Below are 21108 nucleotides of genomic sequence, written 5' to 3'. Positions count from 1 at the left end.
CGGGCGCTATGGAGACTTCCAAGACTGACCAGCTGGCCCAGCTTTTGGGGGAATTACGGGCGGAGGTGCACTCAGCCTGCCAGGAGACTAACGCTCTGAAAAGAGAACTGATCTTATCCAAGGAAACAACAGATGACCTAGCCAAAAGGTTATTACAGGCCCAGGCAGGGCACACTCCTTTAGCTAATTCCGGAGACATTTCCACATCAATGGGTTTGAGTAACCCGGTACAAATTAATCTACCTGGACACATGCCTTTGGCCCCGCCTGAACATTTTTGCGGGGGATCCCAAGAAATATGCCGTCTTTATGAACCAATGTCGTTTAAACTTTCTATGCAGATCCGGAGCCTTCCCTAACGATCAGACCAAGGTAGCCTTTATACTATCTTACCTCAGTGGCACTGCTGCCGATTGATCTATTCCATTGGTGAATCAGGATGATCCCATTCTCCAGGATTTTCAGGGCTTCCAGGCCAGCATGGAAAGATTGTTCGCTCGACACTCTCAAGGACAGGCCCTTGATAACGAACTGCTATCCTTACGACAAGGTAATCAGGATCTTCTGTCCTACATTGCCACCTTTAACAGACTGGTTGTGGAAACTGGATGGCCAGAAAACAAAAGCATCACATTGTTTCATCGAGGCCTGCGCGGAGAGCTTAAGGATGTTCTAGCTCAGATAGTAAACCCACCCCAGGTCTGCGCAGACTACATAGACCTGGTGGTTCAACTTGATCACAGACTTCAAAATAGAAAAGCAGATTGGTTCAAGTATGAAAACCGAGTACCGATCAAAACCCACGCTAACTCCAAGAGTACCGACGTATCTGAACCTATGCAAATCGGTGGCGTCAAAGGACCATTAACGCAGAAAGAACAAGAGAGAAGGCGGCAAATGCAACTTTGTCTGTATTGCGGGACTTCCGGTCACTTTCTTCGAAATTGTCCAGTTAAACCACTTAAGAAGGTGGTTGGAGCTACTGATAACGAATTATTGACACCTGATTCGGGAAACGACCTAGCCCGACAAGCGTAGGGGTCCGCTTGCCGAGCTTGAAAACCAACTCTTTGACCTCGCATTTTGTCGTGCCAATGGTGCTCGTGGACCCAAAACAGCCTCAGCAGTTGCATGCTATAAAAGCATACATCGACAGTGGAGCTATTGGAAATTACATAGACCGTGAATTGGCTTCCAGGATTAAGCTTCCTCTCCGCCCGAAAGTAACCCAAGATGTCATTACTACAGTAGATGGAACCGAAATAGCCTCAGGGCCAGTAACACATTCCACTGTCGAAGTGACTCTGGTGGGTCAGGATGGACATCGGGAAGCAATCATGTTTGATGTGATCAAGGCCCCACAATTTCAAGTAAGTCTTGGAATTCCTTGGTTAGAAACACATAATCCCAGAATTAACTGGCGAGCAAAGAAGATAAGTTTTCCTGATTGTGAACCAACTTGTTATCCAAGAAATCCAGCTATGGGTCTAGACTCAGCAACTTCCACCCCTGTACAGCTACCGTCAGAATACCAAGAATTCCAAGATGTTTTTCAGAAAGAACAGGCTAACACGTTACCTCCCCATCGGTCTTATGATTGCCAAATCGATCTGGTACAAAATGCTCAACTACCTTGTAGTAGGATTTATGCTCTTACGGAACCTGAGAACCTGCATTTGCGTCAGTATTTAGATCAATACCTAGCCAATGGTTTTATTCGCCCGTCCAAGTCTCCTGTCTCTTCAGCTCTGTTCTTCGTGCCGAAAAAAGAAGGCGACCTTAGAACATGTATAGACTATCGCGCCATAAATCAAATAACGATTAAGAATCGTTATCCTCTGCCCTTGATCCCTGAGCTTATCGACCAGGTGAAAGACGCTTGTATGTACACCAAGTTAGATCTCCGAGGAGCTTATCACCTGGTGCGCATAAAAGAAGGCGATGAATGGAAGACTGCATTCCGCACCAAATTTGGGCTCTTCGAGTATCAGGTGATGCCCTTCGGGTTGTCCAATGCACCTGCCGAATTCAGTACTTTATGAATGATGTTCTTCGGGAACTTATCGATGTCTGTGTCATTGTTTACATTGAGGACATCCTGGTGTACTCTTCTTCAGAATCTGATCACAGAAAACATGTTAGGGCAGTTCTTGAGAAATTGCGCCAGCACAGACTATTTGCAAAACTCGAAAAATTAGTTTTTCACACCACAGAAGTTGAGTTTCTCGGATTCACCCTGACACCTCAAGGAGTCCGAATGGACTCGCGAAAGGTGGACGCCATCCTCAAATGGCCATCTCCTAGCTCGGTGAAGGGAGTTCAGAGCATGCTCGGCTTTGCCAATTTCTATCGAAGATTCATCCCGGAATTTTCCCGAACAGTCCAACCCATCACCGCTCTCCTAAAGAAAAACAAACGCTTCGAATGGACTCTTGAAGCCGAACAAGCCTTCCAGGACCTGAAAACCAAGTTCACCTCTGCACCTGTACTGAAACACCCGCACCCAGATCTCCCGTACATAGTGGAAACCGATGCATCCAGTTCGGCCATAGGAGCTGTCCTGTCGCAAAGAGACCCAAAAACTAACCAACTACACCCAGTGGCCTTTTGGTCCAGAAAATGTTCTCCTCCTGAAATCAACTACGCAATTACCGATAAAGAGTTACTGGCCATCAAATCTGCTTTCAAGGCTTGGCGTCACTATCTTCTCGGGGCAAGACACACCATTACCGTAATTACGGACCACAGAAACTTACAGTATTTAAAGACGGCCAAAGCTCAATCTTCACGACAACTCCGATGGGCTCTATTCTTTGCGGAATTTGATTTTGTAATTACCTATCGCCCTGGCTGCAAGAATGGAAAAGCGGACGCCTTATCCCGGATTGGCATGGAAGAACCTAATTCGAGCTTAGAACCTGTGCCCATCATACCTGAGCAAAGAATCTTAGGCTTAACTTCATTGCACACTATTGAGGACATCCAAACGCAAGTAAAACAACTTCTAGACTCTTCAACCTTACTGGAATGGAGTCAGAAGGGTCCTCATTACACCGTTAAGGATGACTTACCCTACTTCCAGGAGCGGTTGTTTCTACCAAGTAAAGAATTGCAAGAACTTGTTATTGCCCATCATCATGAATCTTTAATGGAAGGACATCCTGGTATCGCTAAAACGGAGGAAAAAATCAAACGTCACTTCTGGTGGCCTTCTTGGAGAAAAGACAAAGTCTTTTGTTCTGTCTTGCGGAATTTGCGCCCAAAACAAGGCCCAAAAGAAAAGGCCAGCCGGCCTACTTCAACCCTTGGATATTCCACCGGCACCATGGCACACCCTGTCAATGGACTTTATAACCGACCTGCCTCCTTGTGCTGGTTACAACTCAATCCTTGTAATTGTGGACCTATTCACCAAAATGGCCCACTTTATCCCTTTAAAGGGTTTGCCTTCTGCTTCCACCTTGGCCAAGGAATTCCTGGAGAATGTAGTTCACATACATGGTTTCCCTTCCATATTAGTCTCGGATCGGGGAAGTCAATTTATCTCCCATTTTTGGAAGAAGTGTTGCCAACTAGCACAAATAGATGTGCGGTTATCCACCAGCCACCACCCCCAAACCGACGGACAAACCGAGAGAACCAATCAGACTCTCGAGCAATATCTTCGGTGCATGTTACACCAATCCGAGTTAAATTGGAAAGACATCCTTTGGATCGCAGAATATGCATACAACAATTCAGTGCATTCGGGAACCGGACAAACCCCCTTTTATACTTTGTATGGTCACCATCCTCGGACCTCTGACCTAGATCCACCTCTGACCCTGGAAATGCCTGCAATAAATCATCTGCATTCCACAATAACCCGAGCCTTCAAAGAAGCTGCAACTCATTTACAGCAAGCCAAGAAAAAGTATAAAGAAAACGCAGATTTGCACCGAAGTAAAACTCCTCCTTACCAAGTAGGAGACCAGGTATGGCTAGCAACTAAACACTTATCCCTCAAGGGCCCGCGAACCTTCAATCCCAGATTCATAGGACCTTATCCCATCAAGGCTATAATCAACCCAGTGGCCTTTAAACTGGATCTACCGTCCAACATGCGTATACATCCAGTTTTTCATGCATCACTTTTGAAGCCCGTACAACCAGGAACCCGATTGTCCAAGCCTCCAGATCCAGTTCAAATTGAAGGGGAATTAGAATTCGAAGTTAAAGACATTTTAGACTCCAAGGTGGTAAAGTCGAAACTCTTCTATCTTGTTGACTGGAAGGGATATGGACCTCAGGAGAGATCGTGGGAGCCTAGTAACCATGTCCACGCACCTCGATTAGTACAAAGGTTTCACCGGAGATTTCCGAACAAGCCAAAACCCCCGGAGGGAAGAACCTTGGGAGGGGCCTTGAGGGGGGGTACTGTCATGATGCCTACCTCCAAGGAGCCAGGTCCGACCCAGCAACCCCAGAGGCAGACATCATTTCCCCCAGAGGAGTGCCAGCGGGCCCAAGCTGGGGCCCTTTGGACGCAGTCCTGGTGCCTTAGGCGCCAGGCTCATGTTGGACCTGTGTCCTGGCGCCTTAGGCGCCAGGCTCATAAAGCTAGACATGTGTTCAAGTATTTTAATGTGCACTTACCTGATGCAGACCATGCTGCCACATCCAGGCCCTCTTGAGGCCTGAATGGAACTACTTTACCTGTGGGATTATTTTCCACCCGGGTGTGGTCGGGGAAGGATACATACCTGATCGGAGGAAGGATATACACTTGGAACTTCTTCCAAAGCTATTTAAACCACACCCGATCAGCAACTCACGCTTCGCGTTGTTCTGCTCCTCGCAGCTGGACGCTCACCGTGTCAGCTCCTGCATCTGGACCTCAGCCACACCTGTCAGAATCCTGGGTCACCTGCAAAGGGAGACAAAAGACCTTACCTGCTAAATCAGCACCATAGAGACATCACACCGACGATCCTGAAAAGGAAGACAACATTTTAAAAGCATTTTGCTACGATCGCTGCAGCGCTGCATTTCACTCACCTTTCCTGGACGCCACCATCTTCAGCAGCGATCATCTGGATCCACAGCCACTTCCCAGAACCTAGAGAGAAAGACAAGAACAAGGTGAGAGAAGGAAGGGAATAGGAAAAGCTCAGTTTCCTTCTAAGTCTTACCTGTTGGGTCATTCCCATTTCATTTCGGGTCTTGCCGCTTCCAGGCATCCGGACCCCGGCCCCTATGGGGAAAAAAGACAAAGACATTGAATGAGCGAATGCAAGACATTACCCGAGCGCTCATCCAGAACTTACCTGTCATTTACTGGAACTGCACGTTTCACTTCGGGTCGGCGCCATATCTCCGGCATTCTGAACCCCGGCCCCTAAGGGGAAAAAGACAATGAACATTATTATTAAGCTTGGACTTTTGGACTTGCAACAGAACTTTTACAGAGCCTTACCTGAATAGTCAAGTTTACCTGAACTCCCATCAATCCTCAATCCAGTGAAGTAACTGGGTTTCAACGCGCCCCAGCATCAGAAGCAGGATGGAGAGCTCATCTTTCCTGACCCTAAGGTGAGACTTCACGGGGAATCGTGGAAGGGAATCGTGGAGGGTTGGAAGAGAGTGGGAGGCTTGAGCATAACTCAGTCAGTAGGTAATACTCCCTTTTCACGCACAGGGGAATATTCCTGCGAGCCGGAGAAGCCAGAGTAGAGGGGCCCTTTGTAACGCTCACCTGGCTCCCACGGGGGCGCTGGTCTAGTCTGGATTGCTGTGGCCTCTTCTAGCGTGATGCGCAGGACCGGGAACACCGATTGGACAGGACCTCCAAATCGTGCTTGCCTGGCCCGTAGGAATATCCTTCTACAGATGAGAAAGGGGATTAACAGTCTGCAGAATAGTGTGCTAGCTCCCCCGTTTCCCCCTTCGTTCCTCTCTAACTTCCTCCAAACCCCGGTTTAAGCTCACCTTATGGTTTGGAAGGATGAACTCTCCATCCTGCTTCTGGTGCAGGGCCGCGCGTTCGTCCAGTTACTTCACTGGTTTTCAGAATGACGCTGGCAAAATCCACTTGACTTTCCTGAGCAATGCGCCGTAAGTATGAAAGTTCAAAGTTCAAGTGAGGTCCCCTTTATGTTGTCTTTCTAACCTGTGATCTGTCCTTTATTTCAGGTGCAGAATGAAGGCGATACGTCGAGGGGTTAAACTGCCGAGGTGAGTAGTGATGAGGGCGATCCCTCTAAATGTCCTTATCATACCCCAGAAATGTCTCTTGTCCTTTCCCCATAGGGGCCGGGGTACGGTACCTGCAAACGGGGCGGCGCCGACCCGAAATGTGGAAGAAAAGCCGGGAAGTATTATGGCTGTTAATCAGGCTTTCCTTCTGTGTTCCTTCTGCTCACCTTTTGTTTCTTCCTCTCTCCCCTAGGTGCAGAGATGTGGCGTCTGATGCTGACAGCCTCGATGGAGCCGGGAGATGTCTCGAGGACAGGTGAGTGAAGCGTGGCGCTGCAGCGAGCAACGCAATGCTTTTAAATGGAAGTCTTTCTTCAGGGATGCTGGCGAGAAGATTCCGGATGCAGGTAAGAAAATTGAAATAGTCCTTGGTGTTCACCTTTCTCTTCTCTTCCTTCCTTGCAGGTCTTCCAGGTTCGAGGCGGGCGTGGCTGGAGTCCAGGAGCAGGAGCAGACATGGTGAGCGTTAAGCTGCAGGAAGCAGAAAACCGCAAAGCATGAGCTGCTGTCTGGGCGTGGCTTAAATAGCCTCCAAAGAAGTCCCAGGTATGTATCCTTCCCCAACTAGGTATGTATCCTTCCCTGGCCACGTCCGAGTGAAAAAATAGTCCCTATGAAAAAATAGTCCCTTTCAGGTCTCAGGGAGGCCTGAAGCGTGCAGCATGGTCTGCATCAGGTAAGTGCACAAAACACCTCCCTTTATGAGCCTGGCGCCTATGGCACCAGGACTGATGTCCAACATGAGCCTGGCGCCAAAGGCGCCAGGACTGAGTCCAAAGAGCCCCTATAAGGGGCCGCTGGGCTTTTACCCGAGGGCATGATGCCTGCTTCCGGGGGTGCTGGGCCTGGCCTGGTGCTCCGGGGGTAGGCATCATGACACCCTTCCTGTCCATCTTCAGAGTCCTGCGCTTCACCATTGAAGAAGCATCAGCACTCGAAGCCAGGCCTGCGCCTCCGTGGGAATCAGGTGAGCGTTACAATTCACTTGACGAATTTTAGGCCCAAAAACACTGTACAGGAAGAGTTTGATCAGGAGATCAAGGTAAAACTGTTTTTGAGAAAAAAATATTAAGCTAAGAGCAAAGAAAAATCAAAAAGCTCATAGAGCTGAGGATTCCCTCCAGTCTGTTAGACTGCAGTGAAAAATCTGAAGATGGCTGCCGGGGCAGAGCTTAAACCCTGCCACCTCATTGGTTAGGGCCATAAGGACTAAAGTGAGGTGGAGGGACTACACAAGTGAATGGCTCATAGGCCATAAGGGGCCATCTACATTGTATTTCTATGGAAATAATGTGTATATATTTATTTATTTATAATTGTTTAATTCACTGAGGATTCCCAGTCTGACGACGGGGAATATTCAAGCATCTGAATCTATGAAAGATCCAATGCTGGAGAAGTAGGGATAGCAGAAGTGCTTAGGTAATCCTGTTCAGGTAGCAGCGTTTCACGTGTCATTGAAATGCTGCTACCCGAACAGGATTACACTCTGTATCGGGAGAATTGAAACATTATTTGGATGTTGATAGAGATCATCGGGAAAACAAGCATATCCAACTTAACGCATTGACATTGATGTTTTAGACTATCATACGATTTGAACAAGGGGAGTACACATCCTTTTATAGGACAACAGAAGCAACAGATATATACGTAAAGCCAAGGTCGAAACACGTATCGGCAACAGTGAACAGTGAAGCAATTAATACATTGCAAATAAAATAATTTTGGACAAGAAAAACATTAATCGTTGTGTGTTAGAATCATTGAAGGGACAAGCGTGCAACCTTGAAAGTGTATTTGTATGTATTAGTGTGAGGGTCAGAGACTTTTTGGATACTAGGTCACTTATTTTTAGTTTGCTAGGCAGGGATCTCTTTGTTAGAATAGGGAAAGATAGGCGTTTATACCATCCTTTTTAATTTAATAAATGGCAAACCTTGAGAAAACCTTACATTTATGTCCGCCTCGCATTTCTGACCCGTCACAATTCTTTCAGCCAGTTACACATGCTGCCATCGTGGTATCCACCATATCCCGATATAGAGGTTGCCACATCCAAAGGAGATGCTGAGGATAGTGAGGCTAACTGGGACAGCCCAGGTCCCTGCTAGGATGACCCCTAGCGCAGCAGAGTGAAATATTTATGGAGAGGAAGAGATGTTGATACTGCCCTGCGGCAACGCATTTGTCTAAATTAAAGGTGGAATTTCCAAAGGGAAGGGTGGGAGAATTGACCTCAAGTTCAGCCTACTCCAAAAATATTCTTCCGACATAGGAGATGGGGTGATTGATGAAGACTACAGAGGAGAAGTGAAGTCTGATACCAGAGATGAAAGAGGATGAAAACCTGGCTGTGGACAAGAGAGATGAAGAGGACGGGAGATCAAGAAAGGACAGTACAACAGGCCAAAGGTACAGGACCAGCATCAGAGGAATTTTCTGAAGCACAAAGTACAAACCTACTATATGAACAAGCCCAGAAGACCATAGTATCCAGAGCGGAGAGTCAAACCCTTCAAACCCTGCAACATCCTCACTTTGTGGAAAAGGGAATCTTCTATATAAGGTAGATGTGAACTCAAGGGGGACGGAAAGGCTTATCACCAACTCCTAATTCCAAAGGAATTCCATAGGTCAGTTTAGAGCCAGCACATGGCAACCTCACCGCTGGACACCTGGGCCTGGCGAAAACCCAAAACACCTTACTTATCCGATTCTATTGGCCTGGAGTCTAAGCAGAGGTCAAACAATTCTATGGTACCTGCTGTTGTAAGCCAGACATAGAAAAAATGACAAGGTTTAGTAAAGATAAGGATTCAACTATCCCAATACCTATGATGATATATAACTTCAGATAAAACAACAAACTGGTGCTCGTCAGGATGTCTCCCAAAAATTCCATCATCCGTCCAATTCTATTCTATCCTATCCTATGCAATAGCCCTACAGCGAATAAACTAAACAACATAATTGTCGCGTAGGTAAGTTTGCCCTCCCTATACTTGCCTTCTGGTGGCCGGTTTCTGACTCACACCCAATTGTATCTTTGGTTCTCTCTCTCTCTCTCTCTTTCTCTCTCTCTCTCTCTATCTATCACTCAGACGTCAGCCTGCTGTCACAGTTTGAGTTGGGTTCTTTAAGTCTTCCTCTGAGACCACCACGCACGCGTTATTATCAGTTCAAAAATTTCATCTCCAAATTGGAGTAGCTACTTCTCTAAACCAGTTGCTAGTTTGCAACAACAGTATTAATGAGTCTTCTCCTTTTGCTGTGGAACTGCGACTCCAACATCTTCGTAGTTGGGTCTCCCCTTTTGGTTCCTCCTACTTGCGACTGACCGGAATTTGGCATGCTGAAGGGTCGACTCTGGTGTGCTGCTGTGGCGGCAGCTTGCTTCTCCCTCATTAAGGCGGCTCAGCATCTTCCTGTATTCAGTAGCATTCTGCTAGCGTACAGAGTTTCCTCCGTCCACCATGTTCTCTCTGTGCTCCTGCCTCCAGGATCCTCCTGGAAGGGAGACATCCCATCCACTGCACTCCACCACAGCCTTCTGTGTTTTTCCCTGAGGGCTGGCTCTCTCTTGTGCATGGGCCTCAGGTCTTTTAAATTCCTTCCTGGAACAAGAGATGAGACACCATTGGAAATGCTCAATCCCCATATAGCCAACAAATGCTTGGGACTCCAAGTTAAAGGGAGGTGTGGTGACAGCTTTACTTGGGGTTTCCTTGACCCGTTAAGGGGGGGGGGTCAATCCCAGTGAGAACCCGCTGGCCCTGATTCATAGGTGATGTTAAGCAGAGCAGGCCCACCTCTGTAGTTCCAAAAGAAGTGGCTCCCCTTTCGAGAGAAGGGACATATTCCCTGGATTTGTCACACTGGCCAAAGCATCAAAAGACCTCTCTGGCGGTTGTACCTCGAGCACCATTGAAACTGCTCCCATAATCAAGTTTCCCTTTTGCTTGATCGGAATGGGCATTGTGGGTCCACTGGAACTTTCCAGAATTGAAAATAAGTATATACTCGTCATTATCAACTACGCTACCATGCACTCTGAGGCTTTTCCAAATCAGGAGTAACACCACTAAGGCCATTCTCAAGGTCCTTATCCCCTTCTATACGAGGGTCGGCTTCCCAGCAGAAACATTTACAGACCAAGGTAGCATTTTCATGTCCTGGTTAATGAAGGACAGGAAAGGCCTAGTGAAGATAAAGATGCTCTGGATCTCCATCTTCCATCCACAAACAGATAGGCTTGTGGACAAATTCAGTCAAACCCTGAAGAGAATCCTAAGAAGACGGGTAGCAGAAGATGGGCAGAACTGGGAAGATGTAATACCCAAGTGCCCTGTTTCCCATCCAGAAGACGCCACAGTGTCATAAGCGGTTTCTCCCCCTTCTGACTTGTATATGGCCAGAATCCCAGAGATGTAAAAAATATTCTAATTATAAAAATGATCATTATAATTGTTCTTATTATAACGCGCTTAATACCAGCAAGTGGTTTCTCAGCACGGGATCAAGATTCAAACCTGTGTTGCGCTGCGTTGTCCTGCTTCCAAGACACACTCATTGCCCCTGTGCTATCCTTCCTCCCCAAGAGAGGAGTGGGAAGTGCTGACCAGTATCCAGACCAATGACTGCCCCCCCCAAACTATGGTCCAGTTTACCTGAGAATACCCAATGATGGTGCAAGAACTGGTCAAGAATCATCTTCAAGCCGTCCAAGCCAGACAAGATCAGAACTATTACAAAAAAGCTAAACTGTGCATGTCCGAAGTTGGCGACAAGGTGATGGTCCTCCTTCCCACTAAACAGAAAAAGCTATTGGACTGGTTGCATGGCCCTTACATCATCAGAGAGGCTTTATCAAGCTAAACATGTAAAGCGCAACAAGTTTAGCGATGGAAGCCATCTCAGCTGAATCATATACACAAGCTGAAGTCACGGAAGAAAAATAGTAACCCGCAGCAACTGGACTTTTATGTCAACAACACCCAGGAGACACCCAATTAATCTAGGTACATGGACTTACAATAACACCAAGACTCTCACAAACAATCGTCAGCAACTAGTACACCTGCTTTAAGGATACTTCAAAATCCTCTCCACAAAACCAGGAAGAGTCAAGGGGATTGTCCACAAGATAGGAATAACGCTGGGCAGGGTGATACGATCAGAACCTACCAAGCCGGAAAATAGATTGTAGCCGAAGAACTTAAGAAGATTGTGGAATTGGAGGATCACTGATAAATCCCATTGCAAGTTGTTCTCACCCATCTCCTGGTGCCAAAACCTGATAACAGCTGGAGATTCTGTATAGACTTTAGGCGCCTTAATGAAATGTCAACATTTGACGTCTGACCAGTGCACAGGATTGATTTGCTGGTAGACACACCTGGAAAAGAATTAGTGACAAGGCGCACACTCTGTTGCCAGGCATGTTTTCCTGCATTGACTTCTCCTCCTGCAAGAAAAATTAAGTGCGAAAAATACAAGTACCAGAATCCTTAGAGTCAATTAACTTGCCACACCCGAAAAGGAAATGAAGACACACCTGAAAAAGCAAAGAAACACAGCCTCCCTGAAGATTGATGGAGTCATGAAAATGTGCGTTTGGAGGAGAAGCTAATGCAGGAAAACTTGACTGGCAACAGAGCGCCTGCCTTGTCACCAATTTCTAGACACACCTGGAAATGCAAAGTTCATCTCTACTTCAGATCTAACTAAAGGATACTGGCAAGTCCCTCTTGATGACTATGCCAAATAGCAGACACCTTCCCTTCACAGTACTTCCCTTTGGGCAACATAGTGTACTACAGACTTCCAAAGGGTAATGGACTGAATCCTGCCACCCTGTAGAGACTTTGCTGGAGCATACCTAGAGGACATTGTCTTCCCTAGTACCCTATGGAAAGCCCATCTAAGACACCTAGCAGCGGTGTGTAAACAAGTCAGGAAAGCAAACCCTACAGTCAACCTTGCCAAATGCCATCTGGTGAAATCCTTTGTGAAGAACCCAACGCGAAGGATAGGAGTGGAGGCCATCCTTGCCGGTGAAGAGGCAACGCTGAGGAGTTGATACGCCGGGGACAGGAGCCCACTAAGGAGAGTGCGGTGGGGACAGAGATTGGCAGTGTGTGAAGGACCTTGCTTGTTAGAAAAGGAACTGGGTTTGTAAACTGCAACCCGTGACAATAGGAAACGGAGACTAAACAGATGGTGTGAGGAGGAAAAATCAATTGGCGGCAGGTCCAAAAGGGCACATATAAAAAAAGGGAGATATGTGTGGGGCTCATTACAAGTTGGGTGGTGCAGTAAAAAGGCAGCAGTAATACAGTTACCGCCGTATTACTGCACACCCAACTATGAGTCTGGTGTTAAGTTGGAGGATTCATCTGCAGCTATGAGCTGGAGGTAAATTCGCCACCTTTCTGCCATGGTTACTAAGCCAAAATCCCCTATGGAGTGCGTGGACTCCAATAAAATGGGGGCTAACACCTCCACCACCACTTATGATCCAGTGGTAATACCACTGGACCAAATGATAACAGATTTCCAGTTCTGTGGTATCCTGCTGGATTTACTGCTGAGATACCACCAAACTCATAATGAGCGCCACAGTGCCTGAAAAGAAGCTATCCCTCTGTGTTGCAAACCTCAGCGGTGCAGATATTTGTAGCAAAGAAATGAGAACGGATTAGTGAGCAGGAAGAACAAGTGGAACCGGCTCTCATCTGGAATAAAAGGCTGTGCATTGAAATTGAAGCCAAAAAAGAGGGTAATGTGGCAGATCAGAAGAAGGACACAGACTCTCTGAGGACATGTTTGCCATGCATTTAATAAAGAATAAAAAGAAAGCCTATCCTTCTTTATCACTATGGGATGTGTGAGAAACCAAAGGGTGTCTCACTTGCTAGTCCCTGGGATCTCTCTCTCAGGTGGCCAGGGCATGGCCATTGCCTTTGGATCCAGACCCTGGGGGTGGACCAGTGCGGGAGGATCACCGCAGTGGGGGATATTCAGGGAGTGGGGGTGAGGCAACTGATGGTGAGACGTGGTATCCCCCCCTTTCAGCTGCCCATACCCCTGCCTATTTTCTAGGATTCTTCAACGTCCCAACTGCCGCTCCACTGGGCCAAGGAAGAGGGCGCCTGAGAGTAAAGAAGCTAACACATAACTCATTGGACATGTCCCGTTAATCAGGTCAGGCAAAGTCAGGCTCATTTCAGGAACGCAGTAGGTACTAGTGTTTGGGCACACAGAGAGTATGATTTTCCCAGTCCCCTACTAGCTTTTAGAGCTAAGTAACATAAAGGGGCAGGTTGTTTAAAGGGTCTTATGTGACAGTCCCTTGCCACTGGGCAGAGAGCAAGTGAGGGTTAGCAGGGGATCCAGCCCATACCTCCGCCTGGTCCCATGCTACGCATTGCAGAAAAAGGATGTTGCACCTAATTGTGTGCACAATTTCATTTACACAATCCATGGACAGCGAAAGCAGACAGGACAGGCTGGGCTGGCAGAGCAGGAGGTCATGTGTGTGGGCGGACATGTACCCGGTAAGGGGTGAGCAGAATGGGGAGAGGAGGGAAGTCATGGGAGAAAGAGTTGGCAGGGGCTCTGGAGGGATCCCCAGCACATCGAATGGGGAGAGTGTAATTGGCTTGCGGAGTTCCAGGGGTGTCCCTTGGAGAAACAGAATAGGGACAGGGAAACAGAGAGAAAAGTATTCCATTTTGCAATTCTAGTTGTGCAACCCCCTTGGCACAATGGGAGTTGCGTAAAGGATTCATTTCGAATGGACCCTGTGAAAACACCCAAGGGCCTGCCATACACTTGCTTGTAAAGGCCCACTGCCCATCACCAGATTAAGTCGGGGAACTTTGTCACATTATGCACGATACAAAAAACAAGTGACACTGTTATTGAGACATCAGGCCATATGTGACAAGGCCAGTACCCCGGCCTTATCAGGACGGGAGGGCAACACCTCTCAATTGGTGGTGGGAGGCCTACCGGGGGCTAGCCACAGCCAGACCCTCCCCATTGTGGCAGCATGTGTCTTTGCAGAAGAAGGTTCTCTCACACATGACTCCTATACTGGATACTTGCCAGAGTCTTTATATTTCTTTTAAACACCAATCAAAACCTGGGTGACACCCGACAAGACAGCCCTACAGCACCACACGCTGCAGATGGAGATCAGAGACCCAGACCCCGACCGCGTGAAAACAACCCTCCGGCGTCACTTACTCCACCACCAGAGACAGAGAACCAAAAGAGGGAGACGGACCCGATAGCACAAATCCTACGCGGCTGCAGGTGAAGCAAAATCATGCTGCCCGGCACTCGCGGCAAACACCCACATCCAGCAGACAACAGCCTCGACCTCCAAGGACTAAAAAAAGGGGCACAGACTCACACATACCAAGGAGCCAAGACCCATGCCCCAAAACACTAACTCAGACATTCAGCTTCCTGGTTCCCATCCCTATTCCACGCCAGGCTCGTATGGAGAAAGTGTTCGGGGCTTAGCCCATTATTTGTAAACGCTGGTGATTGTAACACCTCCCTGGTGGGTAAGACAGTGCCAGATTGGCCAGGGTCAGCAGATTAATCAGAGGATAGGGAGGTGAATAAAAGCCAACCAAGCAAACAGGAAGTTGTGATTTGGGTTGTTCATGCGAGATCAGAAGAGGAGGTAGTGGCAGACCATGAGATCAGCAGGAGGAAGGAAGAAGCAGTGGACTGTGAAGGCATTGTTTGAAGAAGGTGAGGTATTGGATAGTTAGTGCAAGTTGCACTGCAGTGTGAGTGTAAACGAGTGTGTGTCAAGTGTAGTTGGGAATCTTAGTGTAAGCTATTATTGTGAAGTGGATGGTACTGAGTAAAAGGAGGGAGTAGTAGTATGAAGTGGGAGTTGTAGTGTGGAAGGGGGATTTGTAGTGTGAAAGGGGAGTTGTTGCATGGAAGGAGTTGTAGTGTGGAGGAGGGAGCTGTAGTAAGTAGGAGAAAGAATTAACATCAAATGGTAGAGGTGAGACCAAGAAAGTGTGAAAGACATCAGAGAGACAGGCAGGAGAAGAGAGTAAAGGGAAGAGTGGAGAGAGGGTATACAGAGGAAAACACAAGGGAGAGGAGAGAATGAGCATGAAAGGAACCACAGAATATTACAGGGTGTCCAAAAGGCAAAATTCCAAAACCATTTAGAACACTAACAATTGGATAGAGTAGGGGCAGTTAGGAAGTCCTTGAGAGAATCTAGTCAGGCAACATTCATGAATCTGTAGTAGTATAAGGTAGTTTTAGACAATAAGGGTCAATATTCAGTAGCACTAAGCTGGAGTTATAGATGCCTTGGTTAAGGTGGAGGGTCACATCAAGACGAGAGACTCTGAAACCTGGTGGGTGCATTCTGTGATGAATCTAGTGAGATCATCGCTAAGACCCGGCATGGGTCTCCTCTCATGTGGCCAGAGAAAGGCAGCCGCTACCTGATCCGGACCGTGGGGGTGGTATTATGTGGGAGGATCGCATGGGAGGTACTCATACCAGGGGGAATGAGTGAGCTCTTTACCTCATGATTCCCCTATACCTCCTAAAGTATTAATGGCATATTGTAAAATAGAACAAACAAATGTTGCTGCTATACAAACCACTAAGGACTCCAGTACCCATAATGCTTATGGTACTGGGACGAGGAAGAAGGGCTCAGAGGCAGTGAAGATTAAAAATGCTACTAACCAAAAGGTGCAGTCTAGTTGTTACAGGCCAAGGCACCTGAGCGGGAGATTTAAATACCAAAATTTGTTACAGCTGGAGGAAGGAAATGGTGAAGGCAGTACAGAAAATGTAGCTGAAGCAGAGGCTCTCCAAGGTGCAGGAGCTGCATCAGAAAGAAGGATGCCACTTGATGCTGTCGCTAAGAGTGAAGGCAAGCAGCTTTGCAGAGAATGGACAGCAGGAAGCAGCATGTGGAGAAGTTCAGCTGATAGGGAGATGTGCTCCCAACTCAGCACAAGGTGTGCCGGTGAGCGAGAAGCTGCAAAACATTACTAGAGCTGTCAGAGCTGCAGGGGAGCGACGCACAGCACACTGAAGGTGTGAGGAAGATGGAGAGAGAGCGGGCAGGGCACAGGAAGTCTGCCGCAGAAGCCAAAAGTGAAAAGGAGACACTGTAGAAAGCCGGTGAGTTGGCCAGATGCTAACGCTAACATCAGAGTGCTCTGAATAGAACAATTGTTGAAATCCAATGATGTTGAATACCAAAAAAGTAAAGAAACAGAGCAGAAGTAGCAAGGATGTAAGTTTTCTTACATGGGACTGCAATTGGGGAAAGCTTATAACCTGGATTGCCAACAACCAAGAGGCTGTGGAAAAACCACACTAAAGCGACAAGGGCATACTTCCCCTTATAGGAGTTACACATTGGGCAAAGCTTATAACCCGCATTACTAACAGCCAAGAGTCTGTGAAACCATACAGAGGCGACAAGGCCACAACTCCCCTTTTTTGGGATAGCCACTGGGGGAAACTTGTAACCCATACGGCCAACTGTCAGGAGGCTGCCAAAAAATAGTTGAGAGACAATCTGAGAACAATTCTCCTATCTTGAGTTTCCAGTTTGGGGAAAACTGGGCTTCCCATTACCAAGAGTCAAGAGACTATAAGAAAAGGCCATTATTGTTCAGTCCTCCTTCTAATAGATATTGGTGTGGATAATAATGGAACCAATACTGCCACCAAATGTTATTGTAGCTGTGGGAGTTTTCTTCCTACCAGGAAAAAAGAAGATGATATGTTTGTTGCAAAAAGATGTGATGGAAATAACTTCTTAACCTTATTTGTTTTACAAGCTGTGTCACTTTGAAGAAGTTATGCTATGCTAATAATTGTTGGACATTCTGAAGAGAACAATTGCTTTCATTTTTTTCCTCATCAAGAAGTATACTGTGGAGAAAACGACATTTTCATTTGTGAACAAACATTTGTAGAAAAGACATTTGCTTATCAAGTGAAAGGATGTAGTAGATGGAAAAGACCTTTTGTGCTACATTGAACTTTGTTGAATTGGAACTTTGCTCAGAGTCTTCCTAAATTGATCCAGGGGAAGGGAGTCAAACTCTGGTTGCAAGCAATAATCTCAAAACCTTTAAATTGGAACTGATACATTGTTTTGTTACACTAAAGATAGTCACAGAATCCTTGTATAATGTTGTTGTGTGTGTTAGTGTGAGATAAGGTGGGGTAAGTTTTAGTTACTTACCTGTAACTGTATTTCTCCAGCATTGGTATCTTTCATAGATTCAGATGCTTGATTATTCCCGGTTATCAGACTGGGAATCCTCTGTGATTTAAATCATTATTAAAACATTAAATATATATACATTAATTCCATAGAAATACAATGTAGATTACCCCTTATGGCCTATGGGCCATTCACTTGTGTAGTCCCTCCACCTCACTTTGGTCCTTATGGCCCTACCCAATGAGGCGGCAGGGTTTAAGCTCCGCCCTGGCAGTCATCTTCAGATTTTGATATGTAGAAGACTACAGGAAGGATCGCTGCGGGAAGAGGGAGCAGCCTCTCAGAGGAGGCGGGCGGGTGCATGTGAATCTATTAAATAGAACAATGCTGGAGAAATACAGTTACAGGTAAGTGACTAAAACCTCTCCAGCATTGGATCTTTCATAGATTCAGATGCTTCAATAGAATACCAAGCAGTAAGGCCATGCCCATACCATATGTACATTCTGCAGATCCTTCTACTCGCCTTACTATACAACAAGTTACAGCTTACATTGCCAGGGAAGGCGGGAAGAGAAGGCTGTTCCTACCTTACGCAAAAAGATGGCAAAAATGGCGAACTTATGCAGAGTGCTCCAGGTTGCGGCTCTGCAGATGTCTTTCAATGGTACTCCAGCGGGAAAAGCAATCGAAGCTGCGCTCCCTCTGGTGGAGTGAGCTGAAGGGGGTGTAGCAAGTGGATCGTCTTTTGACTGATGGCAGTGGCTGATACATTGGGAAACCCAAGGTGCCAAACTTTGCTTTGAAATGTGCTGTCATTTAGTCCGGCCAGCGAATGCGATAAAGAGTCTAGTCGAGATGCAGAATTCTTTAGTTCTCTGGATGTAGAACTTTAGGAACCTTGCAACATTGAGTGAGTGTAAGGACCTCTCCGCATCAGAAGAGTGATTCATGAAAAAGGTAGGAAGTACAACGCGCTCGGTGAGCGTAATATCTGACAGTACCTTGGGTAAACATTTAGTGTGCGTCCTTAGTATGACACGGTCTCTAAGAACAAAGGTGAAAGGAGGCTCTGAAGGCAGGGCTTGCAGCTCGCTAATCCTCCTGGCTGACGTGATAGCTACTAAGAAAGCTGCTTTCCAGCATACAAATTTTAAGTCACACATGTGAATTGGTGCGCATGGTGGCTCCATGAGCGTTGCTTGAACCGTGTTCAGGCTCCATGTAGGAACTGGTGTAGGAGTTGGCGGGAAAGTATGCATCAATCCTTTAAGCATATTTTGATTGCCGATTTGGTGAGTAAAGATTGTTGACCTGGGTTAGTCGTGTATGCCGATATGGTGGACAAATGCATCTTGATGGATTAAAGGGAAAGCCCTGCTTTCGCTAGGTGCAACAGGTACGGTAGTATTTGCTCGATGGAAACAGAGAGCGGGTTCACTGAAGATGTTTCGGACCACTTGGTAAAACGGGTCCATTTCCGAATGTAGGTTTTTTGTGTAGGCGGGGCCTTAGAGGCCTTAATTACGTCCCATCATTCTGCAGGAAGATGCAGATTGATTCATATTCACTGCTCAGGAACCATGCCAGCAGTTACAGGCTTGCTGGGTCGTGGTGGAGCACCTTCGACCTTGTTGCGTTAAGAGGCTCTGATGAACTTTGAGGCGAATCGGAGGGCATCAAGACAGATGATGCAGGGTTGGATACCAAACCTGGCGAGCCCAATCCGGTTCTATCAGGATCATCGAGCAGGCCTGCTATTTCAGTCAGCCTAGCACTCTCGCTATGAGTGGGATATGAGGGAAGGCATAAAGGAATTTGCCCTTCCAGTCCACTGAGAAGGCGTACCCCATCGAGAGGTGTTCCAGATACCTGGAGGCGAATCAGTGGCATTTTTTGTTGGGCTTGGTGGCAAAAAGGTCGATCTGTGGACATTCCCACATGTGGAAAATCCACTGGGTTTCAGCTTCGTCTAGCTCCCATTCGTGGGATGCTGAAAAATCTCTTAACTTGTCTGCCAGGATATTGTCCACTCCCGGTAGGTGTTCCACCTTGATGTGGACTTTGTGATGCAAATCCCAGGTCCACAGCTTTTGAGCCTCTTGCAATAGCAATTCCGACCTTGTTCCCCCTTGTTTATTCGTGTAGTGCATCAAGGTCATGTTCTCTGTTTGAACGGTCACCGCCTGCTCTGCCAGTACCAGCAGGAAGGCTTTTAGTGTCCATCAAATTGATCTCAGCTCTAACACATTTATGTGCAGCTGAGATTCTTGGGTGGACCAAGTGCCTTTGTTTTGTAGATCTGCTAAGTGCGCTCCCCAGCCCAATAGCAAGGCATCTGTCCTGAGAAGGGTTGACGTTGAAGCCTGGAAAAGCATTCCCTGTAGCAAGTTCTGAGGTAAGCACCACCAATGGAGGGCTATGTGAAAGGCCGCTGGTAGTTGTATGGTATCTTCCCATGAGCCGATTGCCTGCTTCCATTGGTGGTCCAGGGTCTCTTGGATTGGCCTCATGTGCAGCTTGCAATTTGGTATAAGGAATATGCACGAGGACATCATGCCCAGAAGAGATTTGAGGGCACAGACTGTGGTCGCCCCGTTGCTTTGAAACCATGAAGACTGATGAGTTAGTGCAGATATTCTGTCTGCTGACGGTCTTACTCTGGGTATGCTGATGTTGATTTCCGCACCCAGAAACAGCACTGTCTTGTTGGGAATGGGGCTGGATTTCTCTTTGTTTATCGAAAACCCTAACTCCTTCAAGAGTTTTATTGTTCTCTCCACTGCGGCGCATGCCAGTCTGAGTGAGCTGGCCCTTATGAGCCAATCGTCCAAATATGGGAAGACTTCCGTTCCCGACCTTCTGAGGTATGCTGCCACCGGTGCCAGGCACTTGGTAAACACTGTTGGTGCTGATTTTAGGCCCGAACGGGAGGAGATGGAACTGAAAATGTGACTCCCCTTCGGTGAACCTGAGTTTGTGGGCAGGGTGAATGGGAATGTGGAAATATGTGTCCTCCAAGTTGAGGGTGGCCATAAGTCGTGTTGGTTGAACCACTGGAGAATGTTCTGAAGAGACGTCATCTTGAATTTGATGCGCTTGATAAACTTGTTGAGAGCTCTCAAATCCAGAATCAGTCTCCACTGACCGTTCTTTTTCTTCATCAGAAAGAACTGGGAGTAGAAGCCTCTTCCCCTTTGTCGGTATAGTACCGGCTCTATAGCTGCTTTTAGGAGTAGCTTGTGAACCTCCAGCATGACCTGCTTCTGATGATGTACTTTGCGTGGAACGGGGGCAAGGAACGGAGATTGGTCCAGGAATTCGATGGTGTGAACTTCACGGACCACCTGTAGCACCCACTTGTCTAATGTTATTTTTAGCCAATGTTGATGGCTGACGGCTTACTCTCCCACCCACTGGGGTGCGTCGTGAAAGAGGAGGAAGAAGATAGTCAGTTTTGCTTGCTCTGGGCCTTGGCGTGGTTGGATCCATACTTGCCCCTATGGGTGTACCTGTTTGATGACTGATGGTATCTGTCTTGAAAGGTGTTACTCTGCGTTTGTTGATTGTAGGAGGGACGGCTGAAACCCCTATATTTTGAGGATGCACCTCGAAAGGACCAAAAG

Source organism: Ambystoma mexicanum, chromosome 9 (genome assembly GCF_040938575.1).
Source record: "Ambystoma mexicanum isolate Mex_15411 chromosome 9, UKY_AmexF1_1, whole genome shotgun sequence".
Taxonomy (NCBI): domain Eukaryota; kingdom Metazoa; phylum Chordata; class Amphibia; order Caudata; family Ambystomatidae; genus Ambystoma; species Ambystoma mexicanum.
Note: the sequence above shows the minus strand (reverse complement) of the source record.